A 17,319-nucleotide genomic window follows, 5' to 3' on the forward strand; every position below is an offset into this window, starting at 1 on the left:
CCCAGGGACAGGGGAGCCTGGTGGGCTGCCGTCTATGGGGTCGCACAGAGTCGGACACGACTGAAGCAACTTAGCAGCAGTAGCAGCAGCTTGGATGGGAGGGAAGTTCGGGAGAGAATGGATACATCTATGCGAATGGCTGAGTCCCTCAGCTGTTCGCCGGAAAACAGACAACAGTGGTAACTGCTGAACTCCAACACGAAATCAAAGTTCAGACGCAGCGGTCACCCGCTCCCTGGCCCCTGCGCCTGGCGGCCCTGAGCCGGTGCAGGCCAGGCTCGGCCCCCAGGACGAGGAGGACCTGAGAAGCGGGCCTGCAACGCGCAGTGTGGTGGGCCCGGGCATGAGAACTAGGAGGGGCAGCAGACAGCGAGGACAGTCCAGGGGCGACGGAGTCCAAAGACGAACAAGCAGTGAAAAATCTCAACATGGAGAAAGAGAAAGAGGGATGAAAGAGGCACGACGCTAGTCAAGGAGTCTCTGGCTCTCCCTTCGGAAGCTGGTGAATACTGTGTACCCAGAGGAAATCGTAGGTGCTTCCACGTTAGGCAACGCACCCTGCAGTGGGGCTGGGACGTGACTCAGAGGTCTGGGGAGCCGCGGGCAAGGGTGGGAGAGGAGAATGTGGAAAGGGCTGGGGCGGGGGTCCGGCCGCCGGGGGAGGGGCCGGGGGAGGGGCCGGGGGAGGGGCCGGGGGAGGGGCCGGGGGAGGGGCAGTTGAGCCACACTCTGTGAGCAGTGAACTGACCCCTCACCATGACCGTGACCGCAGGCTGGGCCCTGCGCCCTGAATCTTGACGTTTTCTCTGAGGCTGGCAGGGGACACCTGCCTCCTGAGCTCGCCTGTCCGTGAGGCACTTTGCTCTAAGCCTTTTGGCGTGACCTGTTTCCTGTGGGTTTTTCTACTACCAGCTTCTAATTGAATATTGCGTTGTGGACCCAATCTGTAAACTTCCATCAGCGGGAGAGTTTTACCTATTGTGTGGAGACATGTCCATTATATATTGTGAAGTTAATAAGGCAGTTTGAAAAAGCAAAAATACTACTACTACTAGTTTAAATCTGGGGACTTCCCTGATGGTCCAGTGGTTAAGAATCTGCCTTCCAATGCAGAGGAGGAGGGTTCAATCCCTGGTTCGGGAACTAAGCTTCCACTTGCCACAGAGCAACTAAGCCCAAGCACCACACTAGAGAGCTCACGCAGGGCAGAGAGAGATCCCATGTGACGCGATGAAAATCCTGCATGCCCCAACTAAGACTGGAGGCAACCAAATAAATGCTTAAAAGATACATTTAAAAAGTTTAAATTTAAATAAATTAATTAAAAATTAATTATAAAAATTATAAAATATAATAAATGCACATAAAGAAGAAAGTTAAGATATCATAATCCCAGAACCCAGTGATGACCTCTGTTAACTTTTTTGGTACACATCCTTCCAGACATTTTCTGAGAACACGCATGCAATTTTTACATCAAAAAATGGGGCCATGTCATACATTGCTAGTCCTAACATTCGAACTTTTAGGATCCTAGGACCAGTCTTCCTTCTTTGTTTCTTGGTTATATCTCTCTTTTTCCATCTTCAAGATCTCCTCACAATAGTATTGAAGTTTCTGGTTTTATTATAAACACTACAGGCAAGAGGCAGGATTTGGTTTCAGTGGCCAGAGAAGAAAGTTGAGAAGGTCAAAATACAGAGAGCTCTTGGGAGGGTCTGAGAAGGAAGAGCTTCTACCCAGGTGAAGTCTCCCTTGGTAGTGGGTTGAATTCTGTTCCCCCAAAAGGTATGTCCAGCTATGTACCGATGTGAAAGTTGGACCATAAGGAAGGCTGAGCGCCGAAGAATTGATGCTTTTGAATTGTGGTGTTGGAGAAGACTCTTGAGAGTCCCTTGAACATCAAGGAGATCAAACCAGTCAATCCAAAAGGAAATCAACCCTGAATATTCACTGGAAGGACTGATGCTGAAGCTGAAGCTCCAATACTTTGGCCACCTGATGAAAAGCGCCAGTTCATTGGAAAAGACCCTGATGCTGGGAAAGATTGAGGGCGGGAGGAGAAGGGGGAGGATGAGGTGGCTGGATGGCATCACCGACTCAGTGGACATGAGTTTGAGAAAACTCCAGGAGATGGTGAAGGGAAGCCTAGGTGCTGCAGTCCATGGGGTTGCAAAGAGTTGGATATGACTTAGCGACTGGACAAAAAGGTATGTCCAAGTTCTAGCTCCGGGTAGCTGTGAATGTGACCTTCCTGGGAAATAGGGTCCTTGCAGAGGCAATCAGTTAAGGATATTAAGGTATCCTGGATCAGATATTTGCAGAAGTGTGGACCCTAAATCTAGCAACTGGCGTCTTTATAAGAGAAAGGAGATCTGGGATGCAGACACAGGGACACCCGGAGGAGAAGGTAAAGATGGAGCAGGATCAGAGGGAAGCGTCCACAAATCAAAGAGCGGCCAGGACTGCTCACACCCGCCAGAAGCTCAGAAAGAGGGTGGGTACATTCTCCCTTGAAGCCTCCAGAGTGAGCCAGCTCTGCCAGCACCTTGATGTTGGACGCCTGGCCTCCAGCGCCATGAGAGGACACGTCTGTGTTGTTGTGAGCCACCAAGCGTGTGGCCATTTCTGAGGGTAGCTCCAGGGAGCTAGTCCGCCAGTTCTATCTTAATGCTTGCTTCTTCCATTCTGCCCTGGTTGCCCGACTCCCCCGGTGAGCCAGTGAATACCTTCTCAGCAGACCTGGGAAGTCAGTCCTGATAAGTGGGGTCAGGCCTGAACAAAATGTTCAGAAAACATTGGAGCTTTTCCCAGAATAAGAACCACGTAATGTACCAATTGGGCCCCCTGGCTCTAAACACTCAAACTGATAAAGACAGTCGAAGACTCTGAGTAAAACTACTCAGATAGTGATTTATAGTTTACAAAGCACTTAGACCAAACCCCACCTGAGCCTTCCAAATAAAAACAAAGCCCCAACTCTCAGCTCTCGTTTGAAAGTTGCCTGCATCCTAGAGAGTCTGATTAGGAACCTGCCCAAATTATCAAGTCTCATCTTTTCTCTTTGACCAAATTGTTACCACTGCTGATAATAGCAGCTGCTGCTGCTGCTGCTAAGTCACTTTAGTCGTGTCCAACTCTGTGCGACCCCGTAGACGGCAGCCCACCAGGCTCCCCTGTCCCTGGGATTCTCCAGGCAAGAACACTGGAGTGGGTTGCCATTTATTCTCCAATGCATGAGAGTGAAAAGTGAAAGTAAAGTTGCTCAGTCATGTCCGACTCTCAGCGACCCCATGGACCACAGCTTTCCAGGCTCCTCCATCCACGGGATTCTCCAGGCAGAAGTACCGGAGTGGGGTGCCATTGCCTTCTCCGGATAATAGCTGAGGAGATATCAAAGAGTGTGCCCTGCACATAGAGAATTCCCTTCTAAATAAAAATCAGTTTGCCCCTTGGTACCCATACATTGGGCCTCCCTGGTGGCTCAGACGGTAAAGAATCTGCCTGCAATGCTGTAGAACTGGGTTTGATCCCTTGGTGAGGAAGACCCCCTGGAGAAAAAAATGGCAACCCACTCCAGTATTCTTGCCTGGAGAATCCCATGGATGGAGGAGCCTGGCGGGCTACAGTCCATAGGATCACAAAGAGTCGGACACAACTCTGAGCGACTCACACATACACATACATACATCCACAATTTGTTCCCTACATCTGTGTTTTATTTCTGCTTTGCAAATAAGATCATTTTTCTAGACTCCACATATATGCCTTAGTATACAACACTTGGTTTTCTCTTTCTGACTTAGTCTATATGACAGCTTCTAGGTCCATCCATGTCTCAGCACGTGGCACCCTGCCGGGAGCAGGAGCTCCGCCCCTGGCAAAGGTCATGAGGAAGGAGGCTCGGCTTACGAAAAGGAGTCCCCCTGGAAATCCTCGAGCATCTACCCCCAAAAACCAGAGTCTGCCTACTTTCTGCTTTGTGCTTTCACCTACACCTCTGACTTTACGGGGGGCTGTCCCCCACTACCTCTCTGTGAAAAAAGAGTTAGCTTACAGCTCCAGTTAATAATTCCTGGGTGTGACAGTGTTTCAGCCTACAAACTCCTTTGGAAGTCCTCTAGCCTGCCTGAATAGGTTTTTCCGGCCACATGTGATTGCTCAGAGCCTCCCAACTGTGAGAGGCATGAGATGTTCTAAACTGTCTAAATACAGATTCCTTTGAGCAGTTAAAAGACTGATTAGAAATTGTATTGGTGAAGGGATTTTCACTTGTTGGGCCAATGTTTGCCGCTAAGTCTCCATATCCCTTACCTGCTGTGTCCCTGGCAGTGTTTGTAACCTTGGACCCTTGAGTTAATTCTCTTTCTTGTTATAGCCCACCACACCTTTGCTCTGTAGAAATGCAACTTTATCTAATGCTTTTGGAGGGTGCGCCTGACTAATCACCTTTAGAGAAAAATATGTTTTCTGAAGAAAGGGTCTTAAAATGTTAACAGGCCTCCGGGCCAGAAGATGATGCAAATCACCTAAACTTTTGCATATGATAAGTTTGCAGGAAGAAAGCCTGGCTTACTGCATGACTCTACCCCTTCCCCCACTGTCCTCTATGCATAACTTAAGGTATAAAAACTACTTTGGAAAATAGTGCGGGCCTTGCTCACCGAAGCTTGGTCTCCCCATGTCGTTCCTTCTGTCACCTTCTGGCTGAATTATTCAGCCTCTTTTCTCCACTGAATTTCCTCACTGAGCTATCCTTATTTAACCACTGTATATCCTTAATTAAAGTTTAATTAAGCGATTGTTTCCTGATCCTCGCCGACGCCGTCTCCCCTTCAAAACCCCTGGATCCACCGGGGCTGCACCCCGGCAGCACCTGGTGGTGGTAGGGGTATGAGTTGGGAGATCGGGATTGACACAGACATGCACTATTGATACTACGCATAAAGTAGGGAACTGATGAGAACCTACTGTGTATCACAGGAACTCTACTCAATGTGGGAACCTAAACGGGAAAGAAATCCAGAAAAGAAGGGCTGTGTGTGGACACATAGCCGATTCAGCTTGCTGTACAGCAGAAGCTAACACAACATGGTAAATCAACTATACTCAAAAGAAAATGGCACTAAAGAGTCAATTTTGCTAATAAACGTATTTTAGAAGAATGTTTTAGATCTTCTTGGCTATTTCTGTTCTGTTCTGTACGAAGCACACTTACTGTGTCTACCCTTCCTTTCATCATTATGCCAGCAGAAAAAAAAGCATATCACACTTTCTAAGAAAAGTCGTGAGGGAGGGTTAGAGGCAGCATCGCCTGTGGGGGCTTATTTCCCACATAATGACAGGGGTCTGTAAGAACTGAAAGTAGGTTGATTTGGAGGCAGTCCTGGGGTCTAACATTTGAGGAACAGGTTCCCAGTTTTGCATTTTCAACGACAGCACTGAATTCCATGTGGTTAAAATTTCAAAAGTTAATTTTGTTTTCAGGAAAATGGTCTATTGTGCTAACAGCTTTTATTTTACCTAAACTGTCAGTCATTCGGATTGAAATGTATAAACTGTACTCATTACAGTTTAGATCCACCCGAAGCAGAGAAACAAAGGTTACAGGAGAGTAATGAGAACGTGCGCTCAGCAGATTTTTATTTTAGTTTTTTTCAGTTTCTTCCTTGAACCGGGCCCCGTGCTGGGTGCTGAGACACCCCATCCAGGAGCTGAGTCCAGCAGGGGGGCTGTGTGGGTGTGGGCAGTCCCGGGGAGGGCACCCCACCTCGGGACGGACCGCACCCCAGGCGGTGACACCTCCCTGGGGGCTGGTGGTGGCCATCAGGGCTGGGGCGGGGGAGGAAGGTGAACAAGATGAAGGGAACCACCGCAGGCGCAAAGGCCCGGGGCTCTGGAGATTACAGAAACGCTGAGAAATCAAAAACGGAGCAGAGGGGTGGGAGATGGAAGCTGGGGAGTAGGGCAGGCCTCTGAGAGATGAAGTCAGTCCGGGGACAAGGCCTGGACGACAAAGGCCTTGGGGATCAGGCCAAGAAGCCTGTGTGCCCTAAGTCGGAGGGGCTGGGCGATCAGTGTGGTTTTAAGCCAGGTGTGATGTGAGCAGATCCGCATGGCGCAGTCGGGGTGGCACTAAAAAGAGGAAAAAGGCCAGGGAAGGCCACGGACATTAAGCTCAGTTGTGAGCAAACCCCACTGCCTTAAACGGCAGAGCCCACTTTTATTAAGCGAAGGATGTCCACAGAGTCAAGCTCTTCCACACGTTTTTATCTGTGTCCAGAAATGAAAGCAGGTTAACCATAAAAACTGATAATAAATAAGCTATTATTCTGACTTTAGTACCTGAAAACAATGAAATGTGAGACCAGACATGAGCTTCTTTCCTTCTTCAGACAAGCTGTGTGGCGAAGGTACTTGGCATAAAAAGGGGCCGCCTTTCATTCCGGTGCTTGTAGGGGGCAGGCCGAATAAAGGGCACGCTTGAACATTTCCAGCCAAATTCCCTCAGTGGAGGGTGTTAGAACAACTTGTTATTTTAAGCAATTTCGATAGATATTTGCATATACAAGCAAGCACAGTCTTTGAACCAGCCCGTTATATAACCTCACTTATCCCTGCAGGTAATGAGCTGCTATAAATGCAGAATTAGATATAATCCCGGGTTTTCTGTGTGCGCGTGCAGGCAGACCAATAAGAAATGAACACACTTGTTAGGGACAACAGCCGCCTTCCACTTCACTTACCTCTTAGGAATTATTTTCTGTTCTCAATTCCAAATCAAGAAAAACACACTCCATTTCCCGAGCCATGCTATCAGATAAGCACAGAAGAGGTAATATTGGTAGCAACTGCCAAGAAACGTGTTGGAGTGAGACGTATGAGGCTGCTGGTGTAACATGGAGAAATAGAGCCTTCTATGCTGAAGCTGATGGAGAAGGCAATGGCACCCCACTCCAGTACTCTTGCCTGGAAAATCCCATGGATGGAGGAGCCTGGTAGGCTGTAGTCCATGGGGTTGCTAAGAGTCAGACATGACTGAGCGACTTCCCTTTCACTTTTCACTTTCATGCATTGGAGAAGGAAATGGCAACCCACTCCAGTGTTCTTGCCTGGAGAATCCCAGGGACAGGGGAGCCTGGTGGGCTTCCGTCTATGGGGTCGCACAGAGTCGGACACGACTGAAGCGACTTAGCAGCAGCAGCATGCTGAAGCTGAAACTCCAGTACTTTGGCCACCTCATGCAAAGAGTTGACTCATTGGAAAAGACTCTGATGCTGGGAGGGATTGGGGGCAGGAGAAGAAGGGGACGACAGAGGATGAGATGGCTGGATGGCATCACTGACTCGATGGATGTGAGTCTGAGTGAACTCTGGGAGTTGGTGATGGACAGAGAGGCCTGGCGTGCTGCGGTTCATGGGGTCGCAAAGAGTCGGACAGGACTGAGCATCTGAACTGAACTGATGCGTTCCCTTTTCCTTTCTCCCCACCTGCTATTTAGGGCACCTCATTCATTCATTCAAGCGCCTTTTAAGGCTCCCACTCTAGCCCTGTTTTGAATACTACAGTGAGATTTCATGTCAAACAAGGTACATTCCTGCCCTCCCATGGTTGAAGAGTAGCGGCCGAGCAGCTGGAGTTCTTTCTGGCATTTCAGGGAAGGACAGCATTGGGCGGCACTGGCCCCACCTCCTCCCAGTTCTGCGGGCAGCCCCTGCCCTGGAGCATGCTGCCCAGGCTCAACGCTTGGCTCGTCACTCACAAGTGTCAGACCCAGGCATGTTATTGGTCCTTGGCAAGACTCATTTTTCTCATCCAAAATGGAAATCCTAAAAAGCCTACCTAATACGACTGTCACAAGGATTAAAAAAAGATTCGGTTTGTAAAATGTCTCCATCAAGGCCTGGCACATGGTAAGGACGCAATTCATTTCTGTTATTATCATAAATGCCTCGGCTTTCTGCCAAGAATCATTTTCTATGTGATGCCATGTGTGGGGCAATACCTTGGCTGCTGCAGGGAGACCCAAAGGTGGGCACTGCCTTCTAGCAGGTAATCTATACACAGATAACCATCTGTAAGGAGGCTGTGCTCAGGCCCGCTGGCCGACAGAATGCTAGAATTTGTAGTAGCTGCACCCACGGGAGGCTCTAGAGCACAGTAGTGTGGCACATGGGCTTAGCAGGGTCTTAGTTCCCTGACCAAGGATTGAGCCCGGGTCCCCTGCATTGGCGGGAGGATTCTTAACCACAGGACCACCAGGGAAGCCCCAGGACCTGAGATCTTTGCTGGCTGTCGTTGGCTGGAGGCCTCCATCACGTCCCTGCCACGTGGGCCTCTCCAACCCGGCGGTTTGCCTTATCAAGGCACGCAACCCAAGCATGCAATAGACAGAGTGTACTAGCAAGATGGAAGCCATAATCTTGGGTAGCCTCATCACAAAGTGTAATAGTCAGCGCAGCGCAGTGAGGAAGCGAAAGTCTCCATAGCAACCATCTCTCTGAAGCTCTGAACGTCCATGTGAGGTGCCCCTCATCAACAGACTTGGGGTCCCAACTCCTCAGTGTCTCCCTAGCAGTTCCCTCAGTGGTAGATTCTGGGAGAAGACAGGAGCGCAACTTATTTTACCATCCTGTCAGCGGCCAGAAGCGCTGTGTCAGTCCGGCATGTATGAATCCTGGCTCCTTGGGTACCTGTGGCACTGGGTCTAACCCCATCAAGTCCGCCTCACTGGTTCAGCGTGCCCATTCCCCAGCTTCTCCAGGCTCTGCTCCAGACTTTGCTCTATAATTCTCTTTGGGGCACCACCCTGGGTCCCCTGGAGCCACTTCATTCAGAAGCTTCCAGAAGCAAAACAGCCAAGAAAGTTACAAATCTACATGGTTGGAGAAGGAAGTGGCAACCCACTCCCGGATTCTTGTCTGGAGAATCCCAGGGACAGAGGAGCCTGGCGGGTCACAGTCCCCAGGGGCGCAGAGAGTGGGTGCTCCGGAGCCGGCACACAACACTGCAGGCGGCCTGTCGCCCGTGACCGATGGTCGGGGGATGTGAAAAGCTAGCCCCTTATTTTCCAGCGGGGTAAACTCTGCTGAGCAACTTATTCTCCACAGCTCCTCAGGGGTTCACGTTGTGTCTGGAACTTTCCATGAAATCACAACCTTCCCTGGTTAATTTTTGCTCCCTATCCTGCGTTTCCTACTCCCTGTCTAATTTCTCTTGGGGCAATGTGCTTAATAAATTATTCACACACAAACCATCTCTGCAGGGTCTGCGTCTGGGGAACCTGCCTAAGACAGAAGGTGCCATAAGTAGTCCCAGGAAGCTGGTGAAGACAGGATTCTGGGTGCAGCTCATTTACCAGCAAGATGGAAGATGGGGACCCCCATCTGTGGTGGTAGGTGGCCTTCTGTACCTTTTTTCTCTGTTTGTTAGAAAATCAGCATACCTTTATTTGATAAGAGAAAATTGCATATAATAATTTATCTCATTTATCTAATTTATCTCATATAATAATTCATCTCATCTCACTTACATTTAAGGACATTTGTGGGCTTCCCAGGGGGCGCTAGTGGTAAAGAACCAGGCTGCCAATGCAGGAGACCTAAGAAACAAGGGTTCGATCCCCGGAGTCAGGAAGATCCCCTGGAGGAGTGCTTAGCAACCCACTCTGGTGCTCTTGCCTGGAGAATCCCAGGGACAGAGGAGCCTGGCGGGCTACAGTCCCTGGGGTCACACAGAATCGGAGACGACGGTAGTGACAGCTCAGCACAGCAAGGACGGATATACAAACAAGCCTGTAGGTAGCCGCAGAGCATGACGAAGCGTCAAGAAAGCGAATTCTCATGTATCGAGCGTTCATTGTGGCGCTCTATGCCTGCATCACTCAGTTACTAAGACTCACTCCTGCTGAGCAGTGACGGGATAGCTGAAAGTCGTTGTCCTGGCTTGTGCAGTATCTCTAGCTTTTGAGAAATGACAATCCTAAGAACTATGTAATCAGGTGGCATTCCGCTTGAGCAGATCCAGAGCACACTAGTAAACTGCACAGAGTAGGAACCAGAGTCTGCAGTTATCCACCAACCAAGACATCTTCATCAGCTCACACCTAGGCCCTCATGGACGGGGCTCCCCATGACCAGCTGATAGAGGAAAGATCCCCAGTTTGGTTCACTAATGGACTGACTCAGCACTGTCAGCTCAGTTCACTTCAGTTGCCCAGCTGTGTCTGACTCTTTGCGACCCCATGGACGGCACAGGCCAGGCCTCTGTGTCCACCACCAGCTCCCGGAGCTTGCTTAAACTCATGTCCATTGAGTCGGTGATGGATCACCGACTCAGTCCTGTACATTGGCATCAACCGAAAATGGCCAGCTGCACTGGAGTCCCCCCCAGAGGTGGCTCTGATGAGACCAATGAGGATTAATCTTTGTAATAGGCAGAGCTCTGGGCATTGGACCTGGTGATCCAATCTGTGTGGAGAGAGAGGTATTCCAGGGTAAAGATACAGAGGACTCACGGGCAGTGGAAACTGCCTCCACTGGGGGTCCTGGGGCTGGAAGGTGCGCAACTGGAAGACGGGGTACACGGAGGTTTGGGGGAAGAGGCCGTGTGGAGTGAAGACCTGCATCTTGTATACTGATGCCCGCCAACAGGCATACACTGCAGAAGAGGTGTGAAGAAACAGGCAGGCATGCTGGCTCATCAGGTAGGTGTCAGCCAGCATGTGCTGTCCGCGACCTCAGTCCTAGTCATAAAGGCTCGCGGATGTAATAGCCACGGTAACACAAACGGAGGCCACATACACGTGAGCCCAAAAGCCTGGGAGCCTTGTCACCACAGCTGATGTAGCTGTTGCCACTGCTCAATGTCTGACCTGCCAGAGACTGACTCTGCGTCCCCTCTATAGGGCCATTTCTTGAGGAGACCAACCAGTCTTGTGTTCGTGGTCAGTCGCTCAGTCGTGTCCAACTCTTTGCTACCCCATGGACTGTAGCCTGCCAGGCTCCTGTGTCCAAGGGATTTCCCAGGCAAGAATACTGGAGTGGGTAGCCATTCTCTTCTCCAGGGGATCTTCCCAACCCAGGGATCGAACCCATGTCTCTTGCATCTCCTGCACTGGCAAGAGGATTCCTTACCACTGTGCTACCTGGGAAGCCAAACCAGAGTCTTGCTGGTAAGTTAGTTATGTAGGATCCCTTTCACCCTCGCAATGGGAGCATTTTGTTCTGACTGAGACTGATACAAATACATGGTATGAATTTGCCTTTCCTGACCACAGTGCTTCGGCAAGTCACTATGTGAAGTCTCAGAATGTCTGATTTATAAACACAGAATCCCAAAAAACATCTTTTTTTTTTGCCCCGAAGAAAGCTATTCTAGTAGGCAAATGACAAGGGGATCCACGGATGGTACAACATACACACCATTCTAACACATACTGTACCTACCTTCTGAGGGCAGAGGAAGGCACCAACTGAGAAGCGGTACCCTGTGAGGTTGGGGCACCAATCTGCAGGTCACTGCATGTGCCTTAAACCAATAGCCTTTCTATTTTGCTGTGTCTCCAGGGAGTTGAATACATGGGTCTGGTAACCAAGGAGTAGAAAGAGGAGCAGCCTGGCTCGCTGCCACTCCTGGTGACCCGCTTGGGGAATGCAGCCTTCCTGTCTTCGTAATTCTAAGGCTCTAGCGGTTCTAGCTCCTAGAGGGAGAGAACTTCACACTAAACTTAAAGCTACCACTGCAGTCCGACCATTTTGGATTCAGTGTGGGCGAAGAAAGCTATGATCACACTGGCTGAGGTAACTGACCCTGATCATCGCAAGAAGGTAGGGCTGCCTGCTACTTAACTGGGGAAGAATACGTCTGACACTCAGCTGACCCACTGGACTCTCTTTCTTCCCCAGTTTTATCTGCAAACAGGCAATTGTGCCAACCACTGCCTGATAAAGACCTGGTGGCAGGGAGCTCAGGCCACTCAAGGAGGAAGATTTGGGTCACTCCACCAAGTAACCCCTAGACGGGCAGAAAGGCTAGTTGAAGATTGAAAGGAGCCTAGAATGGATGGTAGAGACGAGAGGTGATGGATATTAGGTTCAATCTTGGGGCCAGGGGCAGCAGCAAGGGCTGTGCTTTGTCCCACTAGATTTGCGACCAGTTAGAATCTTGAAAAGACTGTGACAAGACCGAGACTTGACGTGAGGACATATGAATCTGAGTGTTACAGGGGTGGGCTGTGGTGGATGCTTCTGGCGCTCTGCCCAGATCGGTTCAGAGCCTCTTCACTGGTCCACGGCACCCTTCCCCCAGCTTCTGGGCACTTCTCTCCTGATGGCTGACACCTCCGACCTGAATCTACCGTGGCCACTGCACTCAGGCTCACTCTAGAACCAAAAGTGCTCCTCAGACCAAGGCAACAATACTGGAGTAGGTGGCCATTCCCTTCTCCAGGGGATCTTGCCAATCCAGGGATCAAACTCCAGCCTCCTGCATTGCAGAGGTTCTTTACTGTCTGAGCCATAGAATCCCAGCTCCCTTCCTTCAAGATGGGATCAGTTCACTGTGTAATTTGTACTCCAGAGCTGCCTTCAGACCCAGCTGAGGCTTAAGCTGCTACCTTGCTTGCCTCAGTCTCCTGCCCTGTTTTGCTTCCCTTCCTAGTTTCTCCTGGAAGCATGTCCTTAAAAACTACTTGCATAGAAATCCTTGACAAAACAAGACAGTTCTCTGCTGCTGCTGCCAAGTCGCTTGTCTTGTCCGACTCTGTGTGACCCCATAGACGGCAGCCCACCAGGCTCCCCCGTCCCTGGGATTCTCCAGGCAAGAACACTGGAGTGGGTTGCCTTTTCCTTCTCCAATGCCTGAAAGTGAAAAGTGAAAGCGAAGTCGCTCAGTCGTGTCCAATTCTTTGGGACTCCATGCAGCCTACCAGGCTCCTCCGTCCATGGGATTTTCCAGGCAAGAGTACTGGAGTGGGGTCCCATTGCCTTCTCCGAGACAGTTCCCTAGTAGCACATAAACTCTATGTGAACACTGTTTAGGAAAAAAAAGTTTATAAATCTCCTACCGTATCTAGCCCAGCATGGGATACCTACCAGAAGTCCATCTGGGGTTTGGCAAATTCTTTAAGATTTTCTTCCTCTAGTAAGAATCTTGAGGATCCTAAGTGGCGATTGCATTAGTATAGTACAGACAGGAACATCTGTAAATTATCAGTGATACATCAATGTAAAACACATGTCCCCGGTTTTTTGGACAACTCTGATTTCAGTTTTCCAATCGCCCTGTCAGACCATTTCCAGACAGCGTGTCCCAGTCGGTGTGGTGTTTGGACAGCAAAGGATAACGTGCTAGCCAAGAGGCAGCTGCAGGAGGACACTTAAGCATTATAAAAAAGCAGGGACCCAAAGTTAGCAAGCCTGGACCTCAAATCCTGGCTGCACCCCAGCCAGCTCTTCGACCTTGGCCACGTTTTATCCCTGTTCAGACCAACTTGCTGCTGCTGCTAAGTCACTTCAGTCGTGTCCAACTCCGTGTGACCCCACAGACAGCAGCCCACCAGGCTCCCTCGTCCCTGGGATTCTCCAGGCAAGAACACTGGAGTGAGTTGCCACTTCCTTCTCCAATGCATGAAAGTGAAGTGAAAGGGAAGTTGCTCAGTTGTGTCCGACTCTTCGCGACCCCATGGAATGCAGCCTACCAGGCTCCTCCGTCCATGGGATTTGCCAGGCAAGAGTACTGGAGTGGGGTGACATTGCCTTCCCTAGATCCCATTTCCCAAGGCTGAAAATGAGTCCATCTAGGCAGAGTGCATAGCACTGCTCCTTGACCTAGTAAAGCTCAAACGTGGTTCCTTCTGGAAGGGCAAGAAGAGCAGATGAAGCGTCCCCAGTGGGGCTCGGGAACGTAGCAGCCGTTACGGAGCCAGGCGGGGGGAGAGGCCGAAGCGTTTGCGTTCCCTTTGGCCCCCCAAGCACAGGACACAATACTTTCCCAAGCAATCGGCAGGCGGACGTCATCCCGGCTGGAAGGGCCGGCGGCCTCAGAGGAGAAAGGCCACGAGACACCGGACCGCCACGCGGCTCCACCGTCCACCGCCCCCTAGTCTGGGCTGAGATAGATAGGCGAGGGGCGGCCGCAGGACCCCAGGCCGCGGAGGCAGACGCCCGCCGCCGGTTTCCTAGCAACGTCAGCCCCGCCCCCCCGGCCTGGCGTGGCAGGGGCGGGACCAGGCGCCGCCGTTGCCATGGTAACGCGTCCGCCACGCCCGGCGCCGGCGGCGCCTGCGGGAGGCCGGCGCTCCCGGCCCAGCGTGGACATCCGGGCGGCGTCCCTCCCGCCACCGCGGCACTCGCTTCGGCCCGGGGGACCCACGCTGTCGGCTACCTTGGCCGGCCCCGCGAAGCCGGCCTCTATCCCGACCTGCCCCCGCGCCGCCAGGGCCCGCTGAAGGCCTGGAGACTTTCCAGCCCGTCTCGTGGGCTCGGGGTCGGTCCTCCGGGCCGGGTCTAGACAGGAAGAACCTGTTTGGTTCTGAAGTCTGGCAGGACCTTTTCCCACCCAACCTGCGCAAGAGGCACGCACACACACGGTCTAGGGTCCCGTCCTTTCCCTCGGGTGTTGCACCTGAAGAGTCTTTCATCTTGTAAAGAGAACATGCAGAAAACATGGTTTCCAAAACCAGCCTTTTAAAACCACCCTGCCAATAAGGATCATGTTTCACGAAGGCCATCTTAAGCTGAAAATGCTCATGCCTGAAAGGAGGAGAGTCCGGACTCCAGACTTGAATTTGCATTCTTCTCAGTCCCACCCTGCCTTGAGCTGCGTTTGGAGAATTCACTTGTGGGGTATTAAATTTAAACGTATACGCCTCTAGCTAGTATTCTGTATTATGACTGCTCTGTTAAAGGCACAGAGACAAAGCCCCACGACTTTCAGTCATCCTCCGGCTTGAGTATTTTTAACAGAGGCGGAGGTAGTCACGTGTTTGTGAGTTTAATCAAATTGACAAGGGCTGTGAGCGAGAAAGGCTTGCTATGTAATGCCAAGACTGCATTAGGTACAGAAAGATGCGTTCTCTTTGGACTTAACTTGAATGTGAGCTTTTCAAATGGAATCTTCTCTTGCATGTATTTTTCTCAATCTCCTGCCAGCGGAAAATTTAAATCAAAATTCTGTTTCTTACAATCGTTTCTATGGTAAATGCGTCGAGGCTGAGATGATGCATTGTCTTGACCAACAAGAAGACGTGCAGCAATCACTGTGAATTGAACACCTTGCTGATTGAGAAACACTTGAACCTGGAGGCAAGAACGACCATAATCGCAGAAGGAGAATCCTCCACGGTGTATTTCACAAGCATGTTCACAGCTGACGTTTTTCCACTCTAATGGATCATTCACTGGGAACTTTTTTATCCTTCATTTTGCCAGACTATTTAGTCTCTTAGAAAACCACTTTTACCTACTTTTTAGTTTGAAAATGTAACTGTGGTTGGGCAAATGATCATATATATGAATGTGTGTGCTTGTATATTTCCCCCCGGTATCAAAACAGAACCTTTATTTTGCATTCAGAAAGCTAAATCAAGCACCTGAAAATAATAGTTTTATGTCTAGCACTAACTGGAGGAAAGGGGGATGTGTGAAAAACAGGAGGTATAAAGTTGGAGAAAAAATGGATGCACATAAGGACTCTTTTTGCGCGTGAGGTGAATTGCTAAATCTGCTTCAGATTTGGTAGTTTAAATGTTAGAATAGTAGAAAACAATAACTATATTTTATAGTAAAATATTAGCACTTGCAAACATTAATTTTTATATGGTAATTTTCATAATGTCTGATTATGCACATGCATTACCCAGAAGTTCTTTTCACAGAAGTCAGGAAGCAACAGTTAGAACTGGACATGGAACAACAGACTGGTTCCAAATAGGAAAAGGAGTACATCAAGGCTGTATATTGTCACCCTGCTTATTTAACTTCTATGCAGAGTACATCATGAGAAACGCTGGGCTGGAAGAAGCACAAGCTGGAATCAAGATTGCCGAGAGAATATTAATAACCTCAGATATGCAGATGACACCACCCTTATGGCAGAAAGTGAAGAGGAGCTAAAGAGCCTCTTGATGAAACTTTGAAAGAGGAGAGTGAAAAGGTTGGCTTAAGGCTCAACATTCAGAAAACTAAGATCATGGCATCCGGTCCCATCACTTCATGGGAAATAGATGGGGAAACAGTGGAAACAGTGGCTGACTTTATTTTGGGGGGCTCCAAAATGACTGCAGATGGTGATTGCAGCCATGAAATACTCCTTGGAAGGAAAGTTATGACCAACCCAGACAGAGTTCAAAAGCAGAGTATTCAAAAGCAGAGACATTACTTTGCCAACAAAGGTCTGTCTAGTCAAGGCTATGGTTTTCCAGTAGTCATGTATGGATGTGAGAGTTGGACTATAAAGAAAGCTGAGCACCAAAGAATTGATGCTTTTGAACTGTGGTGTTGGAGAAGACTCTCGAGAGTCCCTTGGACTGCAAGGAGATCCAACCAGTCCAGCCTAAAGGAGATCAGTCCTGAGCGTTCATTGGAAGGACTGATGCTGAAGCTGAAACTCCAATACTTTGGCCACCTCATTCAAAGAGCTGACTCATTTAAAAAGACCCTGATGCTGGGAAAGATTGAAGGTGGGAGAAGAAGGGGACGACAGAGGATGAGATGGTTGGATGGCATCACCGACTCAATGGACATGGGTTTGGGTAGACTCCAGCAGTTGGTAATGAACAGGGAGGCCTGGTGTGCTGCGGTTCATGGGGTCGCAAAGAGTTGAACACGACTGAGTGACTGAACTGAACTGATTCTTCATTATGAGCTTAGACCAACATGATCAAGACACTGGTGAGGATGCACATATGCCTGACGTGGCAAATAGAACTGATCAGCTGAGCCATGTAATTGGATGGTTGTTCTCTGTAGGTAAGTAGAGGTTTGGTTATAGCCATGAGTTAGCCCAAGCTTCATTCAGAATTCATGGACCATTTTGGAGAGTTACTGCATTTTATTAAGAATATGTGAGTGTTGAGAATCTCACTAGATTTTCTGCAGTGTTTCCTAATGTGAAAATGATCTCTGTATGGGCATTCCAGTTAGTTTCCAGTGTTACAAGGTTTCTACCTTTTTATTCATGGTTATTGTTTCCTTAGGAACCTAATATTTGTCAAACACAGGATCCATTTTGCATGCTCACCTTTCTTTTTCAGATAATTAGTGACGTTAAGCTTTGAGCATCTTAGCCTTATTACTGGCTACCAGCCTCTTATCTAAT

The 17,319-nt window shown here is 49.5% G+C and overlaps 1 long non-coding RNA gene across 1 annotated transcript; it reads right to left on the reverse strand.

Annotated features, from left to right (window-relative positions):
* Positions 1-5,615: 5,615 nt before the first annotated feature.
* LOC147363862 (uncharacterized) lies at positions 5,616-14,181 on the reverse strand. The gene is made up of 2 exons (XR_015133864.1): positions 13,095-14,181; positions 5,616-6,135 (listed from the first exon to the last, which is right to left on the reverse strand). It is a non-coding gene; the product is annotated as an uncharacterized LOC147363862 (long non-coding RNA).
* Between the last annotated feature and the right edge of the window lie 3,138 nt (positions 14,182-17,319).

Source organism: Bos grunniens, chromosome 10 (genome assembly GCF_055505025.1).
Source record: "Bos grunniens cultivar Pamir isolate PY7600 chromosome 10, Bosgru_T2T1.0, whole genome shotgun sequence".
NCBI classification, from domain to species: Eukaryota; Metazoa; Chordata; class Mammalia; order Artiodactyla; family Bovidae; genus Bos; species Bos grunniens.